The following is a 7,814-nucleotide window of genomic DNA, read 5'->3' as shown; positions in this document are numbered from 1 at the left end:
TTTAGCACGGCCCGACTGCTGTGTTCTCTTAGTTAAATGAAATGCGTTTCGGTAACATTCGCATGTTTCAACAATATGATTGCACATTTACCCCTCCTAGTTACATTAGCGTTTTTTGTTTCGCACTTTAATATCAGAAATTTTAATCTTGTTGACACAATTAAAAAATAATAATGCTCTAAATTTGCAACTAAAATTTACTCACCATTGAAATATATATATTTAGAATTTTGCATTACACAGTAATTACAAAAATAAATAACTGTAATAATAACGTTTACTCCAAATATTTTATTGCTAAATCTTCACAGTGCTTACAAAAATAATAAAATAGTGATATTTTTCTTCTAGTAACATACTACTACTATATCGTATTTACTAAAACAATTTTCGAAATCATTTTCCTATCTTTACAAAAAGCTGAAACTTTTCCCACATTCAGACTACAATTAAAAGAATTATTCAAAATTTGTTTGTGGCTACTTATGACGACCTTTCACGGTTGACGAAGTAGCGAAATGTACATATAATTTGATTTTTTATTATTAAAAAATTACTATAACCAGGACGAATAGTAAGAGCTGGAAACTGTATTTCCCACGGATGTACAATGTCTGACTAAAGCTTATAATAGTAGAATTTTCTTCCCATTTTCGCAAAATTGACTTAACCAAGATCGACCCCGTGTAGATTGATATAGATAAAACTAGAGCCCATAATCTACACAAAATATGTCTCCCATCAACTAAATAAAATCTCTCTTTTTTAAGTACACCAGTCCATGAATGCTGTTGTTATTCATGAATAGGGAGACATTTCCGGAAATGCGACTCAAAAATGCAGACTTTTTGCTAATTTTCTTTTCTTCTTTCTTATTTTCTTCTGGTATAGTGATTGTTACAGACGACATTCTCACTCGATTAGGAGATTTACGCATCAAGAAACCTTGCTTTGGTGACACAGTGCATACGCTAATTTGTTTATTTATTAATGTTTCAATAATGCACACACCACAGTTTACATATAAGGTAGTTGAGGCTTTTACAGATATTAAACTGCGTTTACTGAACATGACTAATTAGGGAAAATTACCATTAACTATTACTTTATTAAAGCACGCAAATATACAAGTTGGGTACTAATAATAGACGCAAATTATGCAGAAGACTATATCTGTAAACAATGAAACCACAAATAAAAGCAAAACACGTCTCGTCTGACATAAATTCTAATTTTATTGGTAAAATATAAAGTACCAGAATCAAAAACATAAACCTATTTAAATTCAACTGCTGGAATAGCCGTCTCCTTAAATTAAACATTAAACAACGAAAAAAGAAATAATATACAATTTCCACACAGGACGCAACAGACAATCCTGTGAAACGACCAACGAGTCCTCCACAACTAGCCCAAAAATTAACGTCACCAAACAACTCCTGTTTCTCCAACGGAATAAATTCCGTATTTTTAAAATTTATTCTAGCAACTGTAATCTCAAAGTGGTTCCCGAAATTCTTTCAAACCATTGAAAGGGGCAGACACACGAGCTCTCCGAGGTTCTTTCAAAAGTTTCAAAGGATCTCCGAAATCCTTTCAAACTACTCCAAAAACCCGGCACAGGAGATCTTCAAAATTGTTTCAAACTATCTTAAAAACAAAACACAAGAGGTATCTGAGCTTATTTTAGACTTCTTCAAAGCGAAACAAAACTGATTTTTGAAAATACTTCAAAACCAAAGTAAAAAAACTAGTCAAGAGATTAACAAAATTCTTGAAATTACTTCAAAAACAGAACAAAAGGGATTCTCGAGCTTCTTTGGAACAACCAAACCGAAAATGATGTTTCACTGGATGCTGTTTTTTTTTTGTTTAACTAAGAATTAATTCTTTAATAATTGTAAATTGGACAATCCGATAATTGAAAAATCGAAAAATTGGAAAATCGAAAATTGAAAAATTGAAATATAGAAGAACTGAAAAATTGAAAAACCTAAAGTTTAAAACGAAAAATTGAAAATCCAAGGAGTAAAAATCGAGAAATCGAAAAATCCAGGACTCGAAAAATCAAAAAGTCGAAATAATAAAAAATCCCGAAACTTCAATAGCGAAAAATTGAAAAAATAGTAGAAAAATTGAAGAATCGAAAAACTGAAAAATCACAAAATGAACGAAATATCCAAAAATTTGGAAATTAAAAAATTGGAAAATTGGGAGATTGAAAGGTTTTCGACTTTTAAATTTTCGATTTTCGAATTTTTTTTTTCGATTTTTTGAATTTTCAGTTTTTAAGTAGGTATTTCTTTTTTTCAATTTTTCTAATTTTGACGTTGCTAAATTTTCAGTTTTCGGATTTCTTAAGTTGTTTTTCATTTTCCCATTTCGTTTCGATTTTTCAGTTCTTCAATTTTTCGATTTTTCAATTTTTGACTTTGCGTTTTTGGTTTTTCGATTTCTCAATTTTCCAATTTTTCAATTTCACAACTTTTGGACATGTCTTTCAGTTTTGGGATTTTTCGGTTTTTCGACTTCTGGATTTTTTGATTTTTCGATTTTTTTTGGATTTTCAGCTTTTGGTTTCTTAAACTTTGGATTTTTCAATTTTTCGACTGTTTTATATTACGATTTCTCAGTCATTCAACTTTTCGATACTTTAATGTTTCAATTTTTAAAATTCTAGATTTTTCGATTTCTCGAATTTGCATTTCATCTATATTTTAATTTTTCAATTTTCGGAAATCGGATGTTTCGGTACTTTGATTGTTCAATCTATCGATTTATCAATTTTTACATTTTTTAAGTTTTCGATTTTTCGATTTTCGCTTATTTACATAATTTCGAAACATCGAAAAATTGGAGAATGGAAAAATTAAGAAATAAATTGGAAAATCAAAAATTGAAAAATTCCTAAAATTGAAAAATTGAAATGTAGAAGAGCTGAAAACTCAAGAAATCGAGAAATCTAAAATTTAAAAAATTAATAAGTTAAAATATCGAAAAGTTGAAAAACTGAGAAATCAAATTACAAAACAATCGAAAAATTGAAAAACCTAAAGTTTAAAAACGAAAAATTGGAAATCCAAAAAGTAGAAAGTCGAGAAATCGAAAAACCCAGAACTCAAAAAATCGAAAAGTCGAAATATTAAAAAATCCGAAAACGTAAATACCGAAAAATTGAAAAATAGGAGAAAAATTGAAGAATTGAAAAACTGAAAAATCACAAAAAAGTGAATATTGCAAAACGAAAAAAACGAAGAAACGAAACATTGTGAAATTGAAATCGACAAATTGCAAAAACGAAAAATTGAAAAACCGGAAAATAAAAAATTAGGATACTTAAATATTGAATACCGGAAACGGAAAAGTGAAAAATCGAAAAAATTGTAAAATAGAAAAACTGCAAATAGAATCATTGAAAAGTTGTAAAATCGCCATTCCGACTCGAAAAAATGAACAAAAGAACAACAACAAAAATTGAAATTGAAAAACTAAACAATCGAAAAAGCGGAAAATGAAAAACTTGAAAAAACGGAAAACTGGAGGCACGAAAAATCAAAAAATCGAAAAACTGAAGAAACGAAAAATGGAAATGGAAAATTTTAAAGCAAAAACTCAAAAAAATTACAAATCGAAGAAGAAATGAAAAATTGTAAAATACGACAGTGGTACATTTATGTATTTGAAAAAATGCAATCGACCAAACGAAATATTGAAAAATTAATAAATTAAAAATTGAGACAATAAAAACTCGAAAAATTGAAAAAACGATATAGTGAAAAAATTAAAAATTGTAAAATCGAAACATTTCAGATGGAATAATGGATTAACGAAAATGTAAAAATTGAAATGAAAAATTGTCCTCAAATTCCTAAAACGAAAAATCGTAAAATCACCAAAATTGCAAATCAAAAAATTGAAGAAACGAAATATGAAAAATTCAAAAGGTCAAATATCGAAAAAATATAAAATCGAAAAATTGTAAACAGAATAATTGAAGAAACGAAAACGTGAAGAATTCAGAAGTTGAAAAGTCGAAAACTCAAAAGAAAATATTTTTCGAAAATCTAAAATTTAAAATTCGAAAAACTGAAAAATTAACAAATCTAGAAATCCAAATTCGAAAATTTAAGAATTCAGAAAATTAAAAAATTATCGAAAAGTTGAAATTATGATAAATCCAAACAGTCGACAAATTGAAATTTGCAAAATTAAAAACATGAAAAACTGAAAATCCAAAAAATTGAAAAGTCGGAGAATCAAAATATTGAAAAAACCCAATACTGAAAAAAGACCCAAAAATCGAGAAATTAAAATGGGAAAATCAAAAAATTTAGCAACGTCAAAATTTGAAAAATTGAAAAATAGCAATACTGAAGAACTGGAAATTTAAAAACCAAAGCATCGAAAAATCTAAAATTTAAAACAATCTACAATTAAAATGTTCCCAACTTGAAAAATGGAGAAACCCAAACTCCAAAAAATCAAAAAATAAAAATTCGAAAATTTAAAATACAAAAATCAAAAAACTGGAAAACTGACAAATCGGAGAACTGAAAAATTGCAACATCGGAAAATTCAAAAACTGAGACATCGAGAAATCGAAAAATCAGAGGATCGAAGAAGAAGAAGAAAAGTTAAAAATCAAAAAATTGATAAATTGAGAAATCGTCCAATCAAAATTTCGAAACATCTCATTCGATAAATCGAGAAATCAAAAGAATTGAAAAATCGAAAAATTTTAAAAAGGGAGAATTGGAAAAATCGAAAATTTAAGAATTCGGAAAACTGAAAAATTGAAATATAGAAAAACTGAAAACTCGAGAAGTCGAAAAAACTAGAATATTAAAAGTTGAAGAATTGAAATATCGAAAAATTGAAAAATTGGAAAATCTAGAGTTTAACGAGAAATTGAAAATCCAAAAAGTAAAAAATTGAGAAATAAAAAAATTAGGAGTTCGAAAAGTCGAAAAGTCGATACATTGAACTATCCCAAAACTGAAATAAATATCGAAAAATTGAGAACTTAAAAAACTAGAAAATTAAGAAATTGAAAAACTAAAAAAAGCGAAAAATTGAAGAATTAAAAAAAAAATCGAAACTGGGAAGTCGAGAAATGTTAAAAATAAAAAAAGATTAGTTCAGAAATTGGAAAACTGAAAATTTAGAACAGTCAAAATTTGAAAAATTGAAAAATCGAAATATTTAAAAATCGTAAAATTCAAGAGGACAAAAATTGGGAAATCGTATCATTGAAACATCGAAAAATTGGGAAATCTAAGTACAAAAAAATCGAGAAATCGCAAATTTGAAGACTGAAAAAATTGAAAAAGCCCAAAATTGAAATATTTAAAAATTGACATATCTACGTCTCAATAACCACAAGTTCAGGAATAAGCTGCTTTTTAACATTTAAATAACATTTATTTGACAAAATTACAAGATGACAAGTTCACTTTTTCCAAAAATCTTGACGTCTAAGGTATTAAAAGGTAATTAAAACAAGAAAACCTCAAATCTTTCAAGAAATATTGTGCATCATAGCTTAACATTTACATATAGTGTTAAAAACAACATTTATATATTTCTATTTATTAGGGACATGGCTATTTTTAAATAAGTGCCAGCATAATAAACCCGGACGAATTTATTTCCACAACCGCTTGACCCAAGCGCACAACCATCGAACTAACAAAAAATATCCGATTTCCGCGAGCGATATAATCGAAAAACCCAAAAACAGTCCCAGAATTCCCCCACAGCTGGCCCAAAAATCTACATCTCCGAATAATTCCTGTCTCTCCAGGACGTTAAATGAGGTATCATCGAATTTTATTCCGACTCCTGTTATAGCAGAATTAACCCAATTAATTCTTGCGTTGTACCGTATCGAATTGCAAGACGGCAAACAATTGCAGAGGGGTAAATTCAAATCATTTTCTCTTAGTCCAGATTCTGTCTCATCCATTATTCCTAAAAAAATCGAAGTTTATTTAAATTTTTTACAATCGGTGATTCACCATCAGATTTGGTGAGACAATAATATGTTGTTAGGTTAGATCTTGCGCAAAGTTTAGTCATTTTGTTATCTAGAATGTCATAACTTGTGGTATTAGGAAATTTTACGGGATACTTACGTGGTAATTCCTGAGGGACGCAGCCACAATTTCTGAGTGTGTAATTAGCTCGACATTCTAACTTACAATTTGTTTGTGTGTAAAATTTGTAAAATTTTAAATAGCGTTCATCTGAAAAGAAACATTTCTTTCTGTAAGGAGAGTAAGTTTTAAGATGTTCCGATGCGATGATTATTTCAGGCTTAATAAAAATTAAATAATCTCTTTGAATTTCTATGGGGATTATATCCTGCGGGTTCGGAATTTCTCCCGGATGATGTAACTGGATGTAATAATAATTTTCACCATAACATCCTAGTTCTTCCAATCGAGAATTTAGACCTATAGTCAGTACGTCGTCCATAGTTCTCGCTCTGTGAGGATAAACAGATTTATTTGTTTTACAATAATTTTTGTCATAGCTCCAACAAGAGACATTGTCCTGGTTTCCAAAGAAACTTGGTACGTAGCTAAAAGATTATAACTTGGTGGTACAGGTTTCCGAAAAATAACATTTCTTACCTGGCGCTACTCAGAAGATTCGTTTTGTCCAGCGTATTGAAGGAATAGCAGACTCCTAATCTTGTTCGAATCGGAGAGAATAGTACTGATTTTAACTGAAATGACACGAAATGTAGAAATTGTTGGGGGAGTATTGCTGTCTAGAAAGTTAAAAAAAAATTACTGTGAAACTTCGTCCTTGAACGGGTGTAGTTTTTACCCGCATAGTAAACTCTTCCCATTTTGGTCCCTCAGAAAATTCCTTCAAGCCAAATTCGTTAAAAAACTTGTAGTGTCCATAGGCTTCACAGGCCTCTGAGGCAGTACCTACGTGCCAGCTAAAATACAATTTAAAAAAACGGAAAACTATTTTTACTTAACTCAACTCTTTTCCGTCGGTGGTGCACGAGAACGTATAATTTGACTGTTTGTTATACGCATAATCAAAGCAAATAGTAACTGCTGGGAATGGAATTTCCCATACACGCACAGGAGTCTGACTAAAAGACACGAAAGTGGGATTTTCCTCCCATTTTTGCCACGTCGACTTAATCAATATCGAACACGTATAGACCGACACAGACAGTACTAAAAACCAGAGACTTCTACGAGAAAACAGTAGCATAATTTAAGCAACCACGAAATTGACTTACTTTTCGAAGATTGTTCGATTACTTCCAGTTATATATTTAAATCCATGAATGCTGCTATGATCCATAAATTCTGAAACCTGCTTCCATATACGTCCCAAAGAAGAATTTTTTTTTTCGATTTTGGCTCGGTCTTTCCCTTCTGGTGTAGTCATTTTAGCACCGCCTGACTGCTTTCTGTTAGTTAAATGAAATGCGCTTCGGTAACATTCGCATGTTTCAACAATATGATTGCACATTTACCCCTCCTAGTTACATTCGCGTTTTTTGTTTCGCACTTTAATATCAGAAATTTTAATCTTGTTGACACAATTTCTAACACCAATTAAAAAATAATAATGTTCTAAATTTGCAACTAAAATTCACTTACCATTTAAATATATATTTAGAATTTTGCATTACACAGTAATTACAAAAATAAATAACTGTAATAATAACGTTTACTCCAAATATTTTATTGCTAAATCTTCACAGTGCTTACAAAAATAATAAAATAGTGATATTTTTCTTCTAGTAACATACTACTATTATATCGTATTTACTAAAACAA

At 29.4% G+C, this 7,814-nt stretch overlaps 1 long non-coding RNA gene across 1 annotated transcript; it reads right to left on the bottom strand.

The window, feature by feature from the left end:
- Positions 1–6,674: 6,674 nt before the first annotated feature.
- On the bottom strand, positions 6,675–7,077 carry LOC135126911 (uncharacterized). Its single transcript, XR_010280152.1, has 3 exons — positions 7,001–7,077; positions 6,835–6,952; positions 6,675–6,775 (listed from the first exon to the last, which is right to left on the bottom strand). It is a non-coding gene; the product is annotated as an uncharacterized LOC135126911 (long non-coding RNA).
- Between the last annotated feature and the right edge of the window lie 737 nt (positions 7,078–7,814).

The sequence above is a fragment of the Zophobas morio genome, unplaced genomic scaffold (assembly GCF_036711695.1).
Source record: "Zophobas morio isolate AGI-343-1 ecotype UQ-CSIRO unplaced genomic scaffold, CSIRO_AGI_Zmor_V1 ptg000011l, whole genome shotgun sequence".
NCBI lineage: Eukaryota > Metazoa > Arthropoda > Insecta > Coleoptera > Tenebrionidae > Zophobas > Zophobas morio.
Note: the sequence above shows the minus strand (reverse complement) of the source record. Positions and strands in the feature narration are given on the sequence as shown.